At 46.4% G+C, this 23,611-nt stretch overlaps 1 long non-coding RNA gene across 1 annotated transcript; it reads right to left on the bottom strand.

Annotated features, from left to right (window-relative positions):
- Window positions 1-404: 404 nt before the first annotated feature.
- LOC139264011 (uncharacterized) lies at window positions 405-23,142 on the bottom strand. The gene is made up of 3 exons (XR_011593276.1): window positions 23,103-23,142; window positions 2,128-2,270; window positions 405-882 (listed from the first exon to the last, which is right to left on the bottom strand). It is a non-coding gene; the product is annotated as an uncharacterized lncRNA (long non-coding RNA).
- Between the last annotated feature and the right edge of the window lie 469 nt (window positions 23,143-23,611).

Raw genomic sequence — 23,611 nt, 5'->3', positions numbered from 1 at the left:
GATATCAATGAACTGATCAGATGGGCAGAACAGTGGCAAATGGAATTCAATCCGGATAAGTGTGAGGTAATGTACTCGGATAGGTCTAGTAGTATTCGGCAGTCCCTCGTATCGAGGATGACTTGCTTTCACACCAAAAAGGGATGAGTTCACAGGTGTTTCAATGAGGGACCTGACATTCTAGGTCCCGGACTACATATTGAAGGGTGGAAGATGCCTGTTTTTTTAATGTGGGGTGGCCGTTGCACACCAGCCACCACACGGGCTTGACAGAGCTAGGTCTTGGTACAGTGGCAAGGGTTAACCAAGACGACTGGAGACCAAGTTCTGCTGCACAGACCTAGTGTGCACACATTCTCCTACTATCCATAGATCGCATTGTGGGCTGGCCCGTGCTGCCCCTGGGCCCTTGCCTCTTCTGGGCCCCGAACCCTCGCCTCTCCTGGGCCCCGATCATGACGTTCCTGGGCCCCGATCTCTCACTGCTCCTCTGCCCCGATCAAAAATGGAGCAGTTGGTAACAGGACATCAATTAGTCTCCTCTTATCTTGGAGACATCAAATATTGACATACTGTTATTTGAAATATGAAAATATTAAACTCTGGCCTAGTTGAAGGGTTATTAACATCATCAGAAACAAACGGCAACTAACAAAATGAACACGATTCAGTCGGGATGTGAATAACAGCAGAATCCAACCCCTGCAGTCACTTGTGAACTCGCTGGTGTCTCAGCAGGTTGGGTGAGGATCTGAATATCATCAGCCTTTGAATGTGGAAGGAGAAATGTCTGTTCTGTCTGGGAAAAGATTTCAAACATCGGTGTGACTGGAAAAGCACCGAGACACACACACCCCGAGTGAGAGTGTTCCAGTGGATTGCCTGTGGAAAGAGCTTTAACCAGTTACACAGCCTGAAAAAACATCGCACCATTCACAGCGGGTAGAAACCATACACGTGTTCTGCGTGTGGAAGAGGCTTCAACTGATCGTCCAACCTGGAGAGGCACAAGGACACCCACACCATGGAGAAACCGTGGAAATGTGGGGTCTGTGGGAAGGGATTCAATTCCCCGTCTGACCTGGAAATTCATTGACGCAGTCACACAGGGGAGAGGCCGTTCGTCTGCTCCATGTGTGGAAAGGGATTCACTAAGTCATGCAACCTGCTGACACACCAGCAACTTCACACCGGGGAGAGGCCGTTCACCTGCTCCATGTGTGGGAAGGGATTCACTCAGTCATCCAGCCTGCTGACACACCAGCGAGTTCGCACTGGGGAGAGTCTGTTCACCTGCTCTGAGTGTGGGAAGGGATTCACTCAGTCATCCAACCTGCTGACACACCAGCGAGTTTGCACTGGGGAAGAGACCGTTCACCTGCTCTGAGTGTGGGAAGGGATTCACTCACTCTTCCAGCCTGCTGACACACCAGTGAGTTCGCACTGGGGAGAGTCTGTTCACCTGCTCTGAGTGTGGGAAGGGATTCACTCACTCTTCCAGCCTGCTGACACACCAGCGAGTTCGCACTGGGGAGAGTCTGTTCACCTGCTCTGAGTGTGGGAAGGGATTCACTCACTCTTCCAGCCTGCTGACACACCAGTGAGTTCGCACTGGGGAGAGTCTGTTCACCTGCTCTGAGTGTGGGAAGGGATTCACTCACTCTTCCAGCCTGCTGACACACCAGCGAGTTCGCACTGGGGAGAGTCTGTTCACCTGCTCTGAGTGTGGGAAGGGATTCACTCACTCTTCCAGCCTGCTGACACACCAGTGAGTTCGCACTGGGGAGAGTCTGTTCACCTGCTCTGAGTGTGGGAAGGGATTCACTCACTCTTCCAGCCTGCTGACACACCAGCGAGTTCGCACTGGGGAGAGTCTGTTCACCTGCTCTGAGTGTGGGAAGGGATTCACTCACTCTTCCAGCCTGCTGACACACCAGCGAGTTCACACTGGGGAGAGTCTGTTCACCTGCTCTGAGTGTGGGAAGGGATTCACAGAGTCATCCAGCCTGCTGACACACCAGTGAGTTCACACTGGGGAGGTCTAACAAGGCAAGGGAATACACTTTGGGCTGGATTTTTGGCTTTCGGGGTTTTTCTGCAAAAACAGTAGCGATAAGTGAAACTTACCGTTTGCGCTGTGCTATCATTTTTAGCCCGAACTTTCCGCGTTTACATTGCATTGGTAAGGGAGGCGTTGCACGAGCATTCGTGGCGCAAAAACGCGAGCTTCGGCAACTTTAATCCGGGGCCTGGAGCGCTGCGAGATAAGCCTTGGGAGGGGGGAGAAAAGAAAAAAAAATCCAAACAACATTCCAAAAAGATTTACAAGACCTTTAACTATCTAACCGCTGCAAAAAAATTTAAAAATAAAAACTTTGACTTACCTTTTTTTCAGGTTTTCGTACTTACCGCTGCTGGCAGGGTTGCACCGATAGGTTTGACCTGTCGCTATTCTGAGCGCAGCATACGGGTCGGGAGAGAGACAAAACTTGGACGCAAACGCAATCTGAGTCGTTGCACATTGGCGCACCTCTCCCCGGCGGTATTTGAAAGCGCCGTCGCAAACAGGTACCAGAGGATCCCACCTGGGCTTTGCGACTGGGTTTTCGCCGTGGAGGGTCAAATCGTAGCAAAAACCCGGTCGTAAACCTGCAGAAAATCTGGCCCATTAAATGATACGACACTAAAAAGTGTAGAGGAACCTAGGGACCTGGGAGTGCAGGTCCACAGATCCCTGAAGGTAGCAGGCCAGGTAGATAAGGTGGTTAAGAAGGCATATGGAATACTTGCCTTTATTAGTCGAGGCATGGAATACAAGAGCAAGGAGGTTATGCTTGAACTGTATAAAACACTGGTTAGGCCGCAGCTGGAGTACTCTGTGCAGTTCTGTTTACCACATTACAGGAAGGATGCAATTGCACTGAAAAGGATGCAGAGAAGATTTACACGAATGTTGCCTGGACTGGAGAATTTAGGCTATGAGGAAAGTTTGGCGATGCTGGGTCTGTTTTCTTTGGAACAAAGGAGGCTGAGGGGAGACCTGATTGAGGTGTATAAAATTATGAGGGGCCTGGATAGAGTGGATAGGAAGGACCTGTTTCCCTTGGCAGAGGGGCCAACAACCAGGGGACATAGATTTAAAGTAATTGCGGGGAGCTGTGGAGGAGATATGAGGGGAAATTTCTTCCCCCAGAGGGTGGTGGGGGTCTGGAACTCACTGCCTGAAAGGGTAGTAGAGGTAGAAACACGTCACCACATCATTTAAAAGTACTTGGATGTGCACTTAAAGTGCCGTAACCTACAGGGCTACGGACCAAGAGCTGGAAAGTGGGATTAGGCTGGATAGCCCTTGGTCAGCTGGCATGGACACAATGGGCGAAATGGCCTCTGTTGTGTCTTGAATAAAGAGTCAGACCAGATACTGCAAGCTCAAAGTAGGGTATGACCGTAGTCCTTTATTACAGGTCTCAGAGTGCCTATCCAGCCTGTGAGGCCTCCTTATATACAGGTGCTCCCAAGAGATTGTGGGATCCCTTGGGACTCCAGGGGATGAGCCCTCTGGTGGTTAAACATGGTATTTACAGGTTTACATATATAACAGCCTCCTTCCGTGCTGTAAATTTCTATGATTCTATGAAGTGCGCCCGAAACCCCAGTATGTAAACAGGGGTACTTCCCTCTTTTGGATGTGATGTTAAACCTGTCTGCTTTCTCAGGTCGACGTAAAAGATCCCATGGCACTTACATATTCGAAGAAGAGCAGGAGTGTTCTTCCCGGTGCCCTGGCCAATATTTATCTTTCAATCGACATATTTAAAACAGATTATCTGGTAATGATCACATTGCTGTTTGTAAGCTTGCTGTGTGCAATTGGCTGTTGCTATTTCCTACATGACAACAGTGACTGCACTTCAAAAAGTAGTTCATTGGCCATAAAATGCTTTGGGACGTCCGGTGATCATGAGAGGTGCCATTTAAATGCAAGTTTATCTTTCTAAGTTACAGCAGCAGAGCAGGAGCAGCTCATTAGAAATTCCCAGCCATGGTGTCCAACAGGAGAGTGTTCCTCAAGATCAGAAGGCACAACACATGGGAACACAGGAACAGGAGTACGCCATTCGGCCCCTTGAGCCTGCGCTGCCGTTCAATTGGATGATGGCCAACCTGTACCTCAATTCCACTTACTCACCTTTGATCCATATCCCTGGACAGGTAAGGTGGATTAACCATGAATACATAAAAGTCAGTAGTCTCCTGGGCTGAAGTAAGAGCAAGTTGGGTGACACTAGACATTGTGAGGAATTGGAACTCAACGACAAGGAAATAAAAAACAGACACTGCTCTGAGGAAGCTGGTATGAAGAGAGGAGAGACCAACACTGCAGGGAGTCTCTTGGTTGGGATACACGTATCCAAGCTCCCTAAATTTCGGGGCCCTGGAACATTGTGGGCTGCCCCGACCTGTGCGAGAACACCACCGCAAGTTGGGGCGATAAATAGAGCTGGAGCGCTGGGCCTGGAACATCGTGGCAGAGGTGCGGTGAATGAGGGTATGGGGCCCAGAAGAGCCGTGAGCCCACACTGCGATATGTGTGCGCACTAGGTCCGTGCAGCAGAGCAGGTCTCCAGTCGTCCTGGTTAACCCTTGCCACTGGATAAAGGCCTAGCTCTGTCAGGCCCGTGTGGTGGCTGGTGTGCAATGGTCACCACACGTTAAAAAAATCCACGCACAGGCATCTTCCACCCCCTCAACTGAAGTTCAGGACTGGAACATCGGGTCCTTCATTGAAACATCTGAACTCTCGTGGAAGCAAATCATCCTCGTTCGAGGGACCGCCAATGATGATGAAGTTAGTTGAAGCCATTTGGCGTTAAAGGGTACCAAGCACAGAATTCTCAAGGCCTATATTCCTTACCAGAGGTATTACTGCTGTGTTTTAACCCTCAGTGTAACATTTTCTAAAGTGGCCAGGAACTGCAGCAGTGTGTAAATGCTGCTCCCATTACAGGCCAGTTTATTATGTTTTAATTGTTTAAACTGTATCTTAACAGATCCAGAGTTCATTAACTGATCTCTTGTTCTGTTACTATGTTTAAATAAACCTAAAGAAGCTATTTTCATTTCCCCAAATTATTTTAATACCTTTTTTAGAATGGTTGCAAAATGGTTGCAGGGAGGATGTTTCTCCATGGCCGGGGAGTCTAGAACCAGGGGTCACAGTCTCAGCATAAGGGGTTGGCCATTTAGGACTGAGGCGAGGAGGAATTTCTTCACTCAGAGGGCGGTGAATATTTGGAATTCTCTACCCCAGAGGGCTGTGGAGGCTCAGTCGTTGAGTATATTCAAGACAGAGATCAACAGATTTTTGGATATTATGGGAATCAAGGAATATGGGGATAGTACAGGAAAGCGGAGTTGAGGTAGAAGATCAGCCATGATCTCATTGAATAGTGGAGCAGGCTCAAGGGGCCGAATGGCCTACTCCTGCTCCCAATTCTTATGTACTTATGTCTTACTATGTTCTTATGATTGAGTCACACAGTGGGCCTGAAGTGGAAAGATTCTGAGTATGATTCCACAACATAAAACTAACTATAACTGGATGTTTATTGACAGTTTTCTTTGCGATTCTTTCTTTGGAAGAGCTGGCACAGACTCGATGGGCCGAATGGCCTCCTTCTGTGTTGCACTATTCTATGATTCTATTCTATGATTAGAACAGTTTTACCTACACAACCGAGCACTGAATATGACAGTAGCTCTTGACAATGCTTCTCAAGATAGGTGAAAACACAATGCAGTTCGCCTCACACCATCATCCCTTTCGTCATTTAATCTCTCCTGCCTTCCACCCTATCACAGGCCCTCCCTTTTATTCTCTCCTGCTCCTGCACATAGAACGTGCTACCCCTCTCTAACTTTTTCCAGTTCTGATGAAAGGTCATCGATCTGAAACGTTAATTCTTGTTTCTCTCTCCACAGGTGCTACCTGACCTGCTGAATATTTCCAGCATTTTCTGTTTGAATGCAGTTTCTACTTCTGTACTATGGCTGAAAATATTGGGCAACGACTTCAGAAAAACTCCATTTCAAGTTTATGCAAGCGCACGTTTCCGTGTGGCAGTCTTGGGTGGAAAACGAAGCGATTGCAGCAATCAGAAAAAAATCATCACTTGAGCACCTGCCTGAATTTTACTTAAAACTAGGAGGAAAGACAAAAATTATGAATTTATTTGAAGTTGATGACTTCCAATGATTAAATCAATTAGAAGAGCTTGAGTTAATGCTCCACAATCATTTTCTTGCTTGGCAACTAATGAGATGATTACTCATCAGAAATCATGAATAATGATTTGATTCTCCTCTCCTGACAGAAAAGGATAAGTGAATACAAGAGTAAATCACTGAGGCACCAAGGGCCAGACTTTCCACTTCACATCGCCCATCTAAAGCCCATCTATTGGCCAAAATGGACCTCTATCGCCCATTTTGAGCAAAAAGTGGAAACTAGGCACAAAACATCACCAGAAAAATAGGCCCCCAAGTTTCCACTTTGATCGCCGAGATGATCGTCCAAATGATCGCCCACACAAAGCCCATCCCAAGTTTCAGCACTTAGCATGCACTTCGCTGGGCCGATGCAAGGCCCAAAAGAGTGCTCAAAAATAGTTGCTTTTTCAGGGCCTTAGAGAGGGAAATGGGCACTACGGGCGCCATTTTTAGCCTCTGAGGAAGGGTGGAGAATTAGTTCTGAGTTATTTAGAGAGTAAAATTGAAGCAAATTGTACTCAGAAATTTGGGACAGGGAATATAAATAGGTATTATCAACTTATTTATGCTAAATAGATCTCATATATTGGAATTATTTAGTAAATAACTTTTACATAGTGAAGTTATTTAATGATATTGTTGGTGACCTATCAAACTGACTGGTATACAGCTTAGAGAGTACAGAGAGGGCCGACTACAGTGATTAGAGAGTGTAGAGTGCAGAGATTATTGAAATCAGTGAAAGTAATTATTGATAGTGATATGGGGCCTATGCTTTCCCTGCCTTTAATTGCAACTGCTCACACACTGGTTACTGAAAGGGTCAATCGAAGAGGTGACACAGTAATGCGTAGACGGAGACGAAAGGAGAGACCATATAGCCAACGAACGAAGGTACTTGGAGAAGCAATCCTATCTGAACTTGTCTGAAAATGCTTGTCTTAGGAGGCTGCTGTTATCAATTTATTATACTCTTGTTATTGTTAATGTTACTGAATTGGCCAATTGTATTCAATAGTTAAATGCTCACTTGTTCAATTTTTATCATAAGTTAACTGTTCACTTTCCATTCTTTCTGAAATGGTCACTTGTTGTCATGACTGAAATGGTCACTTGTTATCATTACTTAAATGGCCACTTGTTCTTTAAGGTGTTCAATTTATTCTTCTTCTAACGTTTTGGGGATTTTGAGGGAAGGGTGGGTTTGTGCGGGGGGTGGGGGGTTGGAGGGAGGGTGTTGTTCATTAGTTCTTAAAAAAAAAAAATTTTTGTTCATAAAAATTTTTTTTCTACAACTTTTGTACCTTCTCTCTTATTTACATAAGTTTTACAATGTACAGTTCCTCATGTAGATTTGTTTGTTTATTCTGTTTCCCCATGGAATATCATTTAATAACTTCACTATGTAAAATCTATTTACTAAATAATTCCAATATGTGAGATCTATTTAGCATAAATAAGATGATAATACCTATTTATATTTTCTGTCCCAAATTTCTGAGTACAATTTGCTTCAATTTTACTCTCTAAATAACTCAGAACTAATTTTCCACCCTTTCTCAGAGGCTAAAAATGGCGCCTGTAGTGCCCATTTCCCTCTCTAAGGCCCTGAAAAAGCAACTATTTTTGAGCACTCTTTTGGGCCTTGCATCGGCCCAGCGAAGTGCATGCTAAGTGCTGAAACTTGGGATGGGCTTTGTGTGGGCGATCATTTGGGCGATCATCTCAGCGATCAAAGTGGAAACTTGGGGGCCTATTTTTCCGGCGATATTTTGGGCCTAGTTTCCACTTTTTGCTCAACATGGGCGATAGAGGTCCATTTTGGGCAATAGATGGGCCATAGATGGGCGATGTGAAGTGGAAAGTCTCGCCCAACGTTTAACAATGCAAATCAATTCATCTCAATTAAGAACTCAAAACATTACCATTAGCCCATATGCACAAGTGGTCACCAGGCCTAACATGACCTCATTTGAAGATTAATAGTACATCTCAATAGTATAACTCAATTATATATCAAATTAAAGTATAATTGCACAGGATTACCCGCGTAACAAATATTTACTATTGATTCACACATTGCACAATGCACAGTTCTCATTACTCCAGTGACTCTAGGATGGGTTCGGCCACACCACGGGTTGTGACCGAACGGCTTTCTGGCCCCACCAAGGCCACTGCAAGCTCCTCGTAGGCGTTGAGCGACTGCAGCATGGCCCAGCCCTCGCCCGTACTGCGTCGCTCTCGCTGGTTGATGGACATCTTCTTCTGTAATAGATCAGGTAACATTGCACGGCATAAGCAGATGGATTTGGCAATAAACATTTAGGACTGACAGATTTATAAGTTCAAATTCAAGTCTGCAATACATTGCATAGGAAGATATTTCATACTGTAACATTCAAATTTACGTTGCGGTACATAAATGTAATAAAAATTTAATCCTAATTTAATTACTTAGTCATGCTTAAAGATTACGATGTAACATTGCAGATTCTAATTACATTTTCCATACAACATTAAATAATAAATATGGATGATTTCAAATTTAAATTTCAACTTACTCTTGCAGCCGCCAGTAGACTGTTCCATCATTTGCGGCACTGGTCGGTGTCCGGGCTTCATTAGATGCCGATGCGACCACGTCGGCAATCTCTGCCCAAATCCTCCGATATGCACGCGGTGGAGGTTTCCCATGTCCACCCCGTGTCAGATCCTCCCACCTCGCGCTTACATTATTCACTAGGGCCTCATTGGCCTCCTTGCTGAAGGGTTTGGCCCTTCTCTTTCCTGCAGCTCCCTCCATTCTTTAACTGTATCTGTTTTTTTCAGTAGCTCAAGATAACCTGCTTCCTTTCTCCTCTCTCTCTCTCTCTCTCCCAGACCCACACAGAGCTTCTGAGCATGTGTGAAGACCCTTGACCTCTCAAAACGCGGGAAGGAGCATCAACCCGAAAAAAAAAAATCAACCTGCACATGCGCAGTAATGCATTGCTAGGGAAGCTTTTATTTTCCTTCACTTCTGTTTTCTTTGGGCAATCTTGAGATCGCCGAGAAATCACATCGCCCATTTGACATCGCTGGGCTAAGGCCGAGTGGAAAATTGCAAAAAAAAAAGGGCCTTGAGCTGGCGAGCAGCACGGGCGATATGTTCCGTATCGCTGGAACAAGGCCCATTTTTTTCGGCCTTAGCCACCAAGTGGAAAGTCTAGCCATAAGACTTTCTTCCAAGCTCATTAAAAAAATAACTTTTTGCACTTCACATCAAGTTCAAAAATAGTTGCTTAACGATGATTAATTTAATTAAATGTAGCATTGCAAACCCCGAATTAATTTCTTAAAACCTTTCATTTTTTTTACAGATCCATTTGTTCGATGTGGCCATTGCTCGCAAGGCTGGCGTTTATTGCTCATCCCTAGTTGCCCTTATACAACTGAATGGCTTGTGGGGCAACTTCAGAGAGTAATGAAAAGTGAACCACATTGGTCCGACAATCCACCGGCTGCATGGCTGTAATATATGCACAGGTTTTCAGAGCTGTGATTGGTTTAGCCAATCAAGTGATGTTCACAAGACTCAATAAAACCCCGGCCAGTTGGGTTTGGGTCATCCACAATGAGGTATGCAGTTGTGAGCCCAGTGGATGAACTGGTAATGTGTAGTGTGATTGTTAAACCTTTGTTAATAAATCAACTAGTTCTCAATAGCAATGTGTTGCTATGAATTCTTAAGCAAAGAACGCATGAAGCAAATAGATTACAATGATCACTTTTACTGACACCGGCTTTTAAATCCAGACTTTTTAAACTGAATTCAAATTTTCAAATGGCTATGGTGAGCATTTGAACTCACCTTCTCTAGTCAAGTAACATAACCAAATCCGCCCCCCCTCCCTTCCCCCTCCCTTCCCCCTCCTCCTCCCCTGTTATGTCTTTAGATGCTCTGATAATGACTCCACGAGGCAAAGTATTGTACTTGAATTGTAGTGATCTCAGTCCATTTAATATAACTCCAGAGTGAGGATACCACATGGTGTACTCCCTTTTATACCTGGGTACCTGTGGTATACAGGTGACCCCTGGGCCTCCACCAGTTGCACCCTCTGGTGGTGCCAGCATAGTGTATACAGTGTGAACCTTGATGATGGTACCTCCGGTAAACAGGTCTCCATCTTATACAGTGACTACACAGAGAGTATATCTATAGTATACATATATAATATCCCCCTCCCCCCAGAGCTGTGACAATAGTCTTCTATCAGGCTGTTTCACCGACTGCAGGACCAAAGAAGACAGGAAAATGCTATTAATAAGGCTTAACTGCAGAGAGCATTCATGAACGTGTCCTACCCCAGTGTTATTACCATGTTGAAGCTGGAATTAATTGAATGATCAACATAAGTCAACATAATTCTAATCATTTGTGGATAACACATTTCAGGAGGTGGTCACCCCACATCTACAGAGAGATCAGGGGGAGAGAGAGCGAGGGTGACCACCAGGCAGACTAGGAGGAAAAGATAGTGGAGGAATCCCCTGACAGTGTGGCACACACAAACTCACAAGAATCAGTGCTGAATAACCAATGAGGGGGATGACACCTCGGAGGAGTGTTGTCAGAAGCAAATCCATGGCACTGTGGGAGACTCAGCAGCTCAGGTAGGCATAAGATAGTGTAGCACTACAGTTGTTACAGGGGATTCAACAGTCAGGGGCATAGTCCCTGTGGGAAAGTGATCTAAAATACATCACGTTCCAGGGTTGATTAGAGGCTAATTTGTGAGGAAGGTTTCTGCAGGTTGGCAGCTGCTTGCAAATCTTCATTCGCTGCTCTTTGGGCAATGGGTGGATTGGGTATCAAGGGTAGAAATGATTGACTTTTGTAGGGGAGGACGAAAATCCCCTCATTTTACCCAGAAGGAAAAGGGCTGTGGGATCAGTCTGTGCTGTGAATTGAAACCGATGGAAGGAAAACTTTGGGACACAAATGGAGACCCCCCCCCAGTGTTTGGACTCATAGGAAAGGGAATTTAATTTGGAACTATCTACCAGAAAGTTTGAAATCCTAAAGTGCACATGGAAGAAACTACGAACTTTAATCGAATTTGGGATTTTTTTAAAGGTCTGCAAGAAAAGGGGTGGAGTCAATATCAAAAGGGCCAGTTTGGACATTGGAACTAATCAAATTGTCTGGGAACTGTATACCCTCGAAACTTGCCCCTTGAAAACATTAGCATTTAAACAATGCCACATACATATTCCAACACCTTTTTCATCAGGCATAGAAATATCTGGCTCAGGCCAGACTAGCACAATGGCTACAGGAGGCCAATGCAATCAACACCCACTCAAACCTTGAGTAGGTTAAGATCAGTGGGGAAAAAACCTAAAAACCTCAAACTGCTGCATTTTTCAAAACCAAAAGTCCACCAATGAGAAGAATCGACTTCAGCAGGAGAGGCGGACTGGATAATCTGGCTATAAAAAAGGGGTTTCTGACGTAGTGGTATAGAGGAGTGATGATTTTCCCTGCCCTCGTGATTCAACAACCACAACGACAGGCCTCTCGACACTGAAGGAAAACCAGTGTCCGAAGACACCAAAGATAGAAGAAACAAACCACCAGACTGCGGAAGGCACAGTAGTGAGTATAACCTCTGGTCCCCAGAACTCCCAACTCAGTTAGGCCAGGAAAGGTGGGAGGTTGGGCATTGTACTGCTAAACTGGTGTAAAGATTTTCGTTGTGTCCGTTTAGTGGGATTTAGGGGGATTGTTTTGTTGGTGTATTGCTGTTTGTTGAGTTACACCTTGCCAAATAAATTGGAAGCCTAAAGTTTCTCTTGGAATCACCTTGTCTCAGTTCTATTGTATTACATCTCCTGATCGTGAGTCTTATGTCAGAACCGTGTAAGGGAAGCTAGGAGCGCCTCGAAAACGCTCAACTGTGTGTCACAGGCTAGGGAAGAAGGGGTTAGGAGTGTTTGACACTCACAGGTGCCTCACAGGCTAGGCACAAGCTGTGGGGACGCACGAGTCTCAAAACCCCCTTCATAAGCTGTGGACACAGTCTCTCCAGGGGTGCTCTTGCAGCACTCAGGGTACCTCACAGGCCAGGCATAAGCTGTGAGGGCAGAAGCCCAGAGAGAGACACCCAAGGCACAACAACAACCCTGTGAAAACCCCTTACACTTTCTTAATCTTTGTTTGACATTTTTCGCAGCCATGAAGTTTGATGTATGTGTGTTAGATACAACACCTTTTGTGTACGCTTTAAAATGCTAATGCTTGTTAATGGCGATTGTGAGGGATTATTTTTCTGAATGATACATCATGTTCGTGATGTAGCGCTAATAGAATTTTGTATAAATGAGAATGACTTCTTCGATGGAAGGCACTGCAATATTATTGGGCCGTAAATTGCGGCCTCTCCGGGTGCGTACGATTTGCGCACGTACCCAAAGAGACCTCGCAAATTCCGGTTCTCAGCACGCGATGCATCCCTGGGAGAAGGACATCCACGGGAGAGATTTGGGCTATTTGCCCAACTCCTGCGCAACGAATGTCCTTCAAACTCTTACGCCTGGTAACAGCAGGCGTATAGCCTACTTTTACCAGCATAAGTTTTAAAACATAGAAAAATTAAATGTTATCACGAATGTTTATATTAAAACCCCTGCCCATTAAGATAAGTTTATTTCTAGGCCTATTTTAATATTTAAAAAAAATTCAAAAAATATTTATTTTCTAAAACATTTAATTAAATTCAATTTCAATTAATTTTAAATATGTGAGGTGCTTTTTTTTATTTATTGCGTATGTTTCTGTGTTTTTGGGGGTATTCTCATTGATAGGAATGGCAGCTCGTACAAACGGAACTCACCATTATTATCAATGAGAATACTCCATGTTCATTGGTGGTCCTGGCCCACGTGATTCCAGGTTGCGCTTACGTTCCTGGGATGTGTGAGCCCATAGATTGGACAGCACATGTAGGCCTTGGACCGTAAGTCCAGGACTACCAGGTATTTTCGGAAAACATTTTTCGGTCGAAGGCGTCTTCCTGCAGGAAGCCTCCGACCGCAATTTTCGTAGGAATATTGCAACAATAATGGACCACCACTGTTGTCTAGATGCACCCAAAAGTTCATCCTGTGAGGTTATAATAGAATTTATAAGTACAGCGTATTCAACACTTCCCCATAAAATAACACTTCCCTGAGTGAGTAGCGTGGCCACCTTTAATTATTACATTGCTTGTGGCAAAAGCAATGCAATGGTCTACTTCAAAGCTAAGGTTTGGCAGCACTTCTGTATAAATGACCAGCCATGTGTTGTTGGCCACCCCACGTTAAAAGAACTCTCGCACAGGCATCTTCCACCCTTCGAAATGAAGCTCGGGACCTGGAATGTCAGGCCCGTATTGGTCTGTTCAGTCACCTGAGAACTCACTTTTGGAGTGGAAGCAAGTCTTCCTCAATTTTGAAGGACTGCATCATCATCATCATAGGCAGTCCCTTGGAATCAAGGAAGACTTGCTTCCACTCTTAAAGTGAGTTCTTAGGTGGCTGAACAGTCCAATACGAGAACCACAGGCCCTGTCACAGGTGGGATAGATAGTCGTTGAGGAAAGGGGTGGGTGGGATTGGTTTGCTGCACGCTCTTTCTGCTGTCTGTGCTTGATTTCTGCATGCTCCCGGCGATGGGACTCGAGGCGCTCAGCGCCCTCCCGGATGCACTTCCTCCACTTAGGGCAGTCTTTGGCCAGGGACTCCCAGGTGTCAGTGGGGATGTCGCACTTTATCAGGGAGGCTTTGAGGGTGTCTTTGTAATGTTTCCGCTGCCCATCTTTGGCTCGTTTGCCATGAAGGAGTTCCGAGTAGAGCGCTTGCTTTGGGAGTCTCGTGTCTGGCATGTGAACTATGTGGCCTGCCCAGCGGAGCTGATCAAGTGTGGTCAGTGTTTCAATGCTGGGGATGTTGGCCTGGACGAGGACGCTAACATTGATGCGTCTGTCCTCCCAGGGGATTTGTAGGACCTTGAGGAGACATTGTTGGTGATATTTCTCCAGCAAATTGAGGTGTCTACTGTACATGGGCCATGTCTCTGAGCCATACAGGAGGGCTGGTATTACTACAGCCCTGTAGACCATGAGCTTGGTGGCAGTTTTGAGGGTCTGGTCTTCAAACACTCTTTTCCTCAGGCGGCCGAAGGCTGCACTGGCGCTGATCTCGTCATCAATGCCTGCTCTTGTTGATAGGAGGCTCCCGAGATAAGGGAAGTGGTCCATGTTATCCAGGGCCGCGCTGTGGATCTTGATGACTGGGGGGCAGTGCTGTGCGGTGAGGACAGGCTGGTAGAGGATCTTTGTCTTACTGATGTTTAGCAGAAGGCCCATGCTTTCGTACGCCTCAGTAAATACGTCAACTATGTCCTGGAGTTCAGCCTCTGTATGTGCGCAGACGCAGGCGCCGTCCGCGTACTGTAGCTCGACGACAGAGATTGGGGTGGTCTTGGATCTGGCCTGGAGATATCCTCCGTCAACGTCGTTCCAGCTGCTCCACCCGATCCCTGACCCTCGATGGCGCCTGGCGAGCTAGATGTCAAGGACTGCCTATGATGATGATGATACACACCGCTCTGTGTATCACAAGACAGGTTCAGATGAAGGTCCTTCAGCCAATGTGATCTTATCCTTCCCGAATATCATCCATATAATATCACAGCAACCAGTTGTTTCTTAAATAAGTTCCGTGCCTTGGCCTGAGATACCTTTTCCAGGAATATCCACTCCCGGCTGTTTTGTTTATTCGTACACAGGATGTGGGCGTCGCCAGCAAGGCCAGCATTTATTGCTCATCCCTACTTGCCCTCGAGTGGTTTGCTAGCCAATTTCAGAGGGCAGTTAGGAGCCAACCACATTGCTGTGGGTTTGGAGTTGCATAACGGGTCACATCATCCGCATGCCTGACACGTGACTCCCAAAACAAGCGCTCTACTCGGAGCTCTGACACGGCCAGGTGGGCAGCGGAAAAATTTCAAGGACACCCTCAAAGCTTCCCTGAAAAAATGTAACATCTCCACCGACACCTGGGATCCCTGGCCCAAGACCGCTCAAAGTGGAGGAAAAGCATCCGGGAAAGCGCTGAACACCTCGAGTCTCTTTGCCGAGAGAAGCTGAAGCCAAGCGTCGACGGCGGAAGGAGCGTGAGGCAACCCAGACTCCCCACCTACCAGTTCCTTCAACCACTGTCTGCCCCTACCTGTGACAGAGACTGTAGGTCCCACATTGGACTCTTCAGTCACCTGAGAACTCATATTTAGTGTGGTAGCAAGTCATCCTCGACTCCAAGGGACTGTCTATGATGATGATGGGGCTGGAGTCACATATAGGCCAGACCGGGTGAGGACAGCAGATTTCCTTCCTGAAAGGACATTAGTGACCTGGTAGTTTCATGGTCACCATTACTGATACTAGCTTTTTAATTCCAGATTTATTTAATTAACTGAATTTAAATTCCCCAGCTGTCCTGGTGGGATTTGACCTCATGTCTCTGGATTATTAGTCCAGGCCTCTGGATTACTAGTCCAGAAACATAACCACTAAATACTGTTCCCTCTTAGCCTTCTTGGTAATAAAATACTTTCTGGCGTTAACTCTGAGGCACCTCTTTTCAAGGTTGAAGAGTCCTACCTCATTAAATCGTTCCTGCCACCTGCGCCCTTTGATGCCTTGTATCAGCTTTTATTCTCTTCTCTGTACTCCCTCAAAGGTCAAGATGACCAGCTTAGATTATAGCACAGGGAACGCCAGCTATGGCCTGACCAGGTGACTGTGATGACCACCAGTGATGTTAAAGCCACACTGATTGGGAATATCGCACTCATTTTACCAAGTGTGGAGGGAAGGAGTTGCATGTTTTTGCACGTTGGGCTGGAGTTTTGGCTCATTTGCGCCCCGTTTAGCGCCTGGGCAGGGCGCACAAAATGCCTTTTTTGGTGCGAAACGAGGCACACAACATTTTGCGCCAGGGTGGAACTTTCGACAGTGGGTTTTGCGGCGGTATTAAACGTAGCGACTGCCCGATGTTTTCACCGTTTGGATGACATCAATCGGTTGCAACTCTGTGCTAGCGCCCCAGGCCCAGAACATTCGGGCATATCGCCCAATTTAGCGTCCACCCGGGAACCAGCCAGCAAAAAGCAAGGCGCACCCGACGCTAACGGCATCATCTTGAAAACAGAGGAGAAGTTCAGTGCATAAAAGGATTGGGAGAAGTAAGCTGCGTTTTTCATAGTGAAGTTTTATGTGAGTTTTAAAGGACATTTTAAAAGATGAGGGTATTACTATGTCAGCCATTAATGCTGGCTGCTATATTTATACGGCACCGAGCTAGAAGACAGCTTAATGATGAGCATTTTCAACATAATCGAAGAGGCCGCAGATGTATGGGGAGGAGGCCTTACACCCCCATTAGTTTAGAAGGAACAGCGGTCATACCTGCAGCTCTCTGAGGCACAGTACGTTAGAAGGCTACGCTTCCAAAAAGAAGTGCTGACAGAGATATGCCAGCCCATACAGGCAACAGGACTGCACTGTCCGTCGACGTGAAGGTGACTGCGGCACTTGCCTTCTATGCCTCTGGCTTCTTTCAGGCATCAGTGGGGGACATATGCTCCATCTCGCAGTATGCTACACATTGCAGCATTCGCCAGGTGACTACTGCACTGTACCCACGCAGGATGGACTTTATAAACTTCCCAATGACCAGGGAGACCCAGAATGAGAGGGCTGCAGGTTTTGGACGAATTGTTGGCTTCCCCAAGGTTCAGGGTGCCATTGACTGTACACACATCACCCTGTGAACACCTTTACACAATCCAGAGGTTTAATAAAACCGAAAGGGATTCCGCTCCATGAACGTACAGATCGTCTGCGACTATACTCAGCGCATCATGGCAGTCAATGCCCAATATCCAGGGAGCATCCATGATGCTTTCATCTTGCATGAGCGCACTGTCTCAGGCCTGTTTCCGCTTCAACCACGAGGCCAGAGCTGGATGCGCGGGGACAAAGGTTACGGCCTCACCACCTGGCTCATGACCCCACTCCAGAACCCTCAGACAGAAGTCGAACATCGCTATAATGAGAGCCATGCAGCCGCACGCAACATCATCGAACAGACAATTGGAGTGCTCAAGCAGCGCTTCCGATGCCTGGACCACTCTGGGGGCTGCCTGCAATACACCCCTTAGCAGGTCTCTGAGTTCATTGTGGTGTGCTGCATGCTACACAACTTAGCCACCATGAGGGGACAGGAATTGCTAATGGCGATTGCAGAACCACCTCAGGAGAGAGGTGGGGAGGAGTAGGAGGAGGAGGAAGACAAGGAAGAGGAGCCTGGTGAGGAACCCATGCCACCACCACCACCACAAGCACAATCACAGGGGAGGCCACATGGAGCTTTCGCTGCTGCAAAAGCCTTACATCAGCAGTGCATAAATCAATGCATATTTTGGGTATTAGTTTAGTTAATTTACAGGCAAGGTTATCTCTTGGGAGTCAGGAATTTTGCTCGCCTGGAAGATGATACCATAAGTGGTCTGGTATCACAGGGGGGACTGTAGAATTTACCAATATTTCGCAAAGATTCCTGATACCTTTCCCCTGTAGAGGAGAAGAATCCCTTTTTGGACTTTTAAAATGGAAGGAAAAACTTGGGACACAAATGAGTTTAAAGGGCAGATGAGGCTTGCAGGGGATAAAAGGGGATGCATTCATGGAGACCCCCCCCCCCCGCCAGTGTTTGGACTCAGGAAAGGGAATTTAATTTGGAACTCGATGAACATTTTGGTACCCTAGAAAAAACTCTGAGGAAGATACCTAAGAGCTTTACAAGTTTAAGATCTCTAAAGGAACATTTTGGAAGAGACTGCCAGAACAGAGGGTGGGACTTCACTCAGGAATTGGGTATTGGAGCTAATTCAATTTGTCTGGGAGAATGAGTCAATCGATAACTAACAAGAACTGTGAGGCATAAAAATTCGCTCCCTAGTGACATAAACGCATCAAGAGCTATCAGGCTAATCACCGGAGATGATTATTGGTATGCAGGTGCAAATAAGCCTATAGAAATCATGGGCCCAGCCCAACGGCCCAAGAGTTTAAACACTGCTTCAATGATGCCAACCAGTGATTTTCCACATTACCACATCATAATCAAATTACTGCTGAACGAGCCCGCCAAATTCTGACAAAAAAGAGAGCTCAAAATTAATGAGCAGCTCCCTTGAAACTAAGAGCTGGGCCAGATTTGGCGGGAGATAAGGAAGCCTTTTTGGGGTATATCTATTCCCAGTTTTACAAGGGAAAAAAAAAGCAGCAGGAGGTGGAGAGTGAAGAAATGGAGTAGTGGAGAAAACTACAAGAAATCATCAAGGACCGACCAAGCACGAGGCCCACGAAACGGAAGGTTGTCAGCAACCAAATTGACAACCCGGGCCACCACAACCAGCGAAACGACCAACCGAAACAGAAGAATCGACATTTATTTCCACTCTACAATCTACTTCTGAATGACCAACGGGTGAGAAATTACCTAAAAGGACTAACTAAAACTATTCCTAACCAAAGAAAGTGGGTACTTACCCCATACATCCAAAACGTGACTTACCGCATCAGCAGACTCACCCCAACTGAAGACTACACAGTCCGAAGTCCTCTCCTCCGTCCGGGGTATGGCTCGCATAGAAAGCAAAGTGCAGCAAATCCTGAAACCGCGATTCACTGGCAACTGTCAAAGGGGATTGGTGAGCATAGCCCCTGAACCCCCAGAGCTATGACTTAGTTAGGTCGGGGAATTGGGAGGGGGAAGGCTGGGATAACTTATGTAAATGTATCTGCATTCTTCTCTTTACCCCATTTAGAGTTTAAGCTGTATTCTTTTCCCCACAGGCTGTATTTTGACAATTTATTCAATGTGTTGTACCCCTCAGTGTGTATTGGTATCACTATTCTGTGTGTGTTATTAAAGGTGTGCCTTTTACTTCTTTTTAAACACAATAAAGCCATACCTGCTTCCTACCTTGAAACCGATTGTCTGTCCAAGTCTGTCACAGTCCCTTCATAATTCCAGAGTCTAGAACAAAGGGTGTGGGAGCGATTCGAAACCGCTCATATAAGGTCAGAAGGGAAAGCTGACCCTTGAAAACCACCCCTTACATGAGATAAAGGACTCGGGGGCCTGTACGCTTTGCCCTGGGCAGATTCATGTTCAACAGTTCTGCCTGTGAAAGGCGCCATTCTAGTTACAGTACTTGCCGGGTTTGAGTCCTGAGAGTGAGTCATCACCTGCTTAGAGCTGCAGCTTGAGGTCATGAACGTCTAGCTGATGCTGATGGCCTTCTGCAGAGTGACAGTAGCCTGTGAAGAAGGGCCTCATGACCGATGCCAATTACAAAAGAACATAAGAACATAAGAATTAGGAACAGGAGTAGGCCATCTAGCCCCTCGAGTCTGCTCCGCCATTCAATAAGATCATGGCTGATCTGGCCGTGGACTCAGCTCCACTTACCCGCCCTCTCCCCGTAACCCTTAATTCCCTTATTGGTTAAAAATCTATCTATCTTTGACTTGAAAACATTCAATGAGCTAGACTCAACTGCTTCCTTGGGCAGAGAATTCCACAGATTCACAACCCTCTGGGAGAAGAAATTCCTTCTCAACTCGGTTTTAAATTGGCTCCTCCGTATTTTGAGGCTGTGCCCCCTAGTTCTAGTCTCCCCGACCAGTGGAAACAACCTCTCTGCCTCTATCTTGTCTATCCCTTTCATGATTTTAAATGTTTCTATAAGATCACCTTCTGAACTCCAAGGAGTAAAGACCCAGTCTACTCGATCTATCATCATAAGGTAACCCCCTCATTTCTGGAATCAGCCTAGTGAATCGTCTCTGTACCCCTTCCAATGCTAGTATATGCTTCCTTAAGTAAGGTGACCAAAACTGTACGCAGTACGCCAGGTGCGGCCTTACCAATACCTTATACAGTTGCAGCAGGACCTCCCTGCTTTTGTACTCCATCCTTTTCGCAATGAAGGCCAACATTCCATTCGCCTTCCTGATTACCTGCTGCACCTGCAAACTAACCTTTTGGGATTCATGCACAAGGACCCCCAGGTCCCTCTGCACCGCAGCATGTTGTAATTTCTCCCCATTCAAATAATATTCCTTTTTACTGTTTTTTTTCCCAAGGTGGATGACCTCACACTTTCCGACATTGTATTCCATCTGCCAAACGTTAGCCCATTCGCTTAACCTATCTAAATCTCTTTGCAGCCTCTCTGTGTCCTCTACACAACCCGCTTTCGCACTAATCTTTGTGTCATCTAAATAAATCTGGTATTAAAAGCTAGTATCAATAATGAAACTACCGGATTATCATAAAAAACCCATCTGATTCACTAATGTCCTTCAGGGAAGGAAATCTGCTGTCCTTACCTGGGCTGGCCTATATATGACTCCAGACCCACAGCAATGTGGTTGACTCTGAACTGCCCTCTGAAATGGCCGAGCGAACCACTCGGTTATTGAAGACGGTTCACCACCACCTTCTCAAGGGAGAATTAGGGATGGGCAATAAATGCAGGCCTTGCCAGGGATGCCCACATCCTGCGAAAGAATGGCCAAGAAATCCCGGCGTCTCGGATCCGTACGGAGTTTCTACGGACCCAGGAAGGCATCAGAAAAGCTGGTTTTCAGCACACAATGCACATGCGCTGAAAACCAGCTTTTCCGATCTGTCAAGCTGGAGCTTGACAGATCTTCCGCATATCGGGAGCGAGGACATTTACAAGGGCAAGATTGCGGGATTTACCCATACCTTGCCCAGCAAATGTCCTGAAAACTCTTGCGCCTGATAAAAGCAGGCATATAGCCTACTTTTACAGGTGTAAGAGTTTAAAAACTTACAAATATAATAAAATTAAATTTAAGAAACACATATTATGTTTGAAAACACTGCCCACTACGTTACCTTTATTTTTAACCATAATTCAAAAAACTTGTTAAAAAGTCGGAAAAAACATTTTCTCTATGATATTAATTTTAATTTCAATTAATTTTAATAATGTGAGGTGTGTTGTTTATTTTTTATTACGTGTTTAGTGTCTTTGGGTTTTTTTTCTCATTAATAGCAATGAGAACTTGTAGATACGGAGTTCTCATTGCTATTAATGAGAAAGCTGTGGAATACTGTACCTGATTGGCTGAGCAGTCACACGTGACTGCACCTTCTGCGTGGGAACCTGGAGGACGGGAGCGTGCTTCGCAGAGCGGGAAGAGAAGGCCTCTCCACCGGATTCCCACGCTCCTCCCGGACCACCAGGTACCTTCATAGAAATGTTTCAGGTCGGAGGCAATTGCCCGCGGGAAGCCTCCGACCGCAATTTCAGCCCCTATATTTTTTTAAAAACTGGACGTGGTGGATTATCTATCTGTTTTACACACTGTCCAATGTGCCTTTCCATTGACGTGTGCAGGGTTGTGTTGTAGAATGATCTAGAAACATGGGCGATATTGTGTCAGCCGCCTGTTATACACACGTTTAATATTCAGTTGTATTCTTTACCCAGAGAGTAGTTAGAATGTGGAACTCGCCACCACAGGGAGTTGTTGAGGCGAATAGCACAGATGCATTTGGCTGCACGGACCAGCCCACTCTGTGATATGTGTGTGCGCACTAGGTCCGTGCAGCAGAGCTGGTCTCCAGTCGTCTTGGTTAACCCTTGCCACTGGACCAAGACCTGGCTCTGTCAAGCCCATGTGGTGGCTGGTGTGCAACGGCCACCACACGTTAAAAAAATCCACGCACAGGCATCTTCCACCCTTCAGGATGTAGTTCGGGATCTGGAATATTAGTTCCTTCATTGAAACACCTGTGAACTCATTCCTTTTCGAGGGACTGCCTATAATGACAGATGCATTGAAGGAAAAGCTAATAAGTACATGAGGGAGAAAGGGATAGTAGGATATGCTGATTGAGTGGGGGCGGAGCCTTGTGTGCTGTATAAACAGTGGCACAGACCTGTTGGGTCGAATGTTTCTGTGCTGTAAAAACGATGTAATAATATATCCAATTCCCCATTGAATCTGCTGCCGCCACCCTTTCAAGAAGTGCATTCCAGATCCTAGCCACTCACTGTGTAAAAAAGGTTTTTCTCCTCATAGCCCCTTGGGTGTTAAGACATGGAGGCCAGCACACCCCCTTGTGGCCAGCACAATGTTCCGTCAATATTAGTAAAAATGCAAAATTCCTGCGGGCGCTGGAATCTGAAATAAAAACAGGAAATGCTGGAAATCTCAGCGGGTCGGGCAGCATCTGTGGAGAGAGAAACAGAGTTAATGTTTCGGGTCGATGGCCCTTCGTCAGAATGCCGAGATTTCCTGCATTTTCTGTTTTTATTCCGTCATATTAAATTTGGTCTATTCAGATCAAGGAGCACACTCTCTCCCACCAAGATATTTAGATTTTTTTTTACACTTTAATGGTGAATTTTCCAGTATCTTGGAAGCTACTGTAATTCTGTCTTTCAAAGCAAAAATAATGCATCTCTGAAGGCTTATGGATATTTGAAAAAAAATTGTAGTTTAACAAACTTCAATACAACTTTACCAGGTCTGGGTCCTTTTACTACGAATTCAATCCATGCATGGCAACTGTCTTGGTATGTGAGCAGCTGATAGTTCCAATGGGTCCAAGTTTACACCCCGGTTAAAACGGCGCAGCTCCGTGAGGTGAGCCGACTTTCTTTACTAAAAACGGTGCCGAAAACTTACCGAGGTATTGTCCCCGCTCCTTGGAACGCCGCAGGCCTTGGCGTGGCGCAGCACAAGCAGTGGGGGGGGCGGAGCCAAGTCAGTGCCGGGACCTCTGCACTTGCGCGCTAGAGTGTGCGCACATGTGCAGTAGCTCCTCACCCCCACAATCTCTGCAGGCTGTGTGGGAGGGGCCCGAAGCACGCCGTCCCCTAGCCCTGGCCGAATGGGCTCCCTCATCGGCTTTCCCTGCCGCGTTCAGTTCCCCCTCCCCTCCGCCCCATTACCAATGCTGCGTTCAGCCTCACTCCCTTCCCCCCTCCCCCCCATTACCAATGCTGCGTTCAGCCTCACTCCCTTCCCCCCTCCCCCCCTTTACCAATGCTGCGTTCAGCCTCACTCCCTTCCCCCCTCCCCCCCTTTACCAATGCCGTGTTCAGCCTCTCCTCCCCCCCATAACCGATGCCACGTTGAGCCTAGCCAACCAGTGTGTGTCTTCCCGCCCCTAGCCCTGGCCGAATGGGCCCCCT

The sequence above is a fragment of the Pristiophorus japonicus genome, chromosome 5 (assembly GCF_044704955.1).
Source record: "Pristiophorus japonicus isolate sPriJap1 chromosome 5, sPriJap1.hap1, whole genome shotgun sequence".
NCBI lineage: Eukaryota > Metazoa > Chordata > Chondrichthyes > Pristiophoridae > Pristiophorus > Pristiophorus japonicus.
The sequence above is the reverse complement of the archived record's forward strand: the minus strand, read 5'-3'. Positions and strand labels throughout refer to the sequence as shown.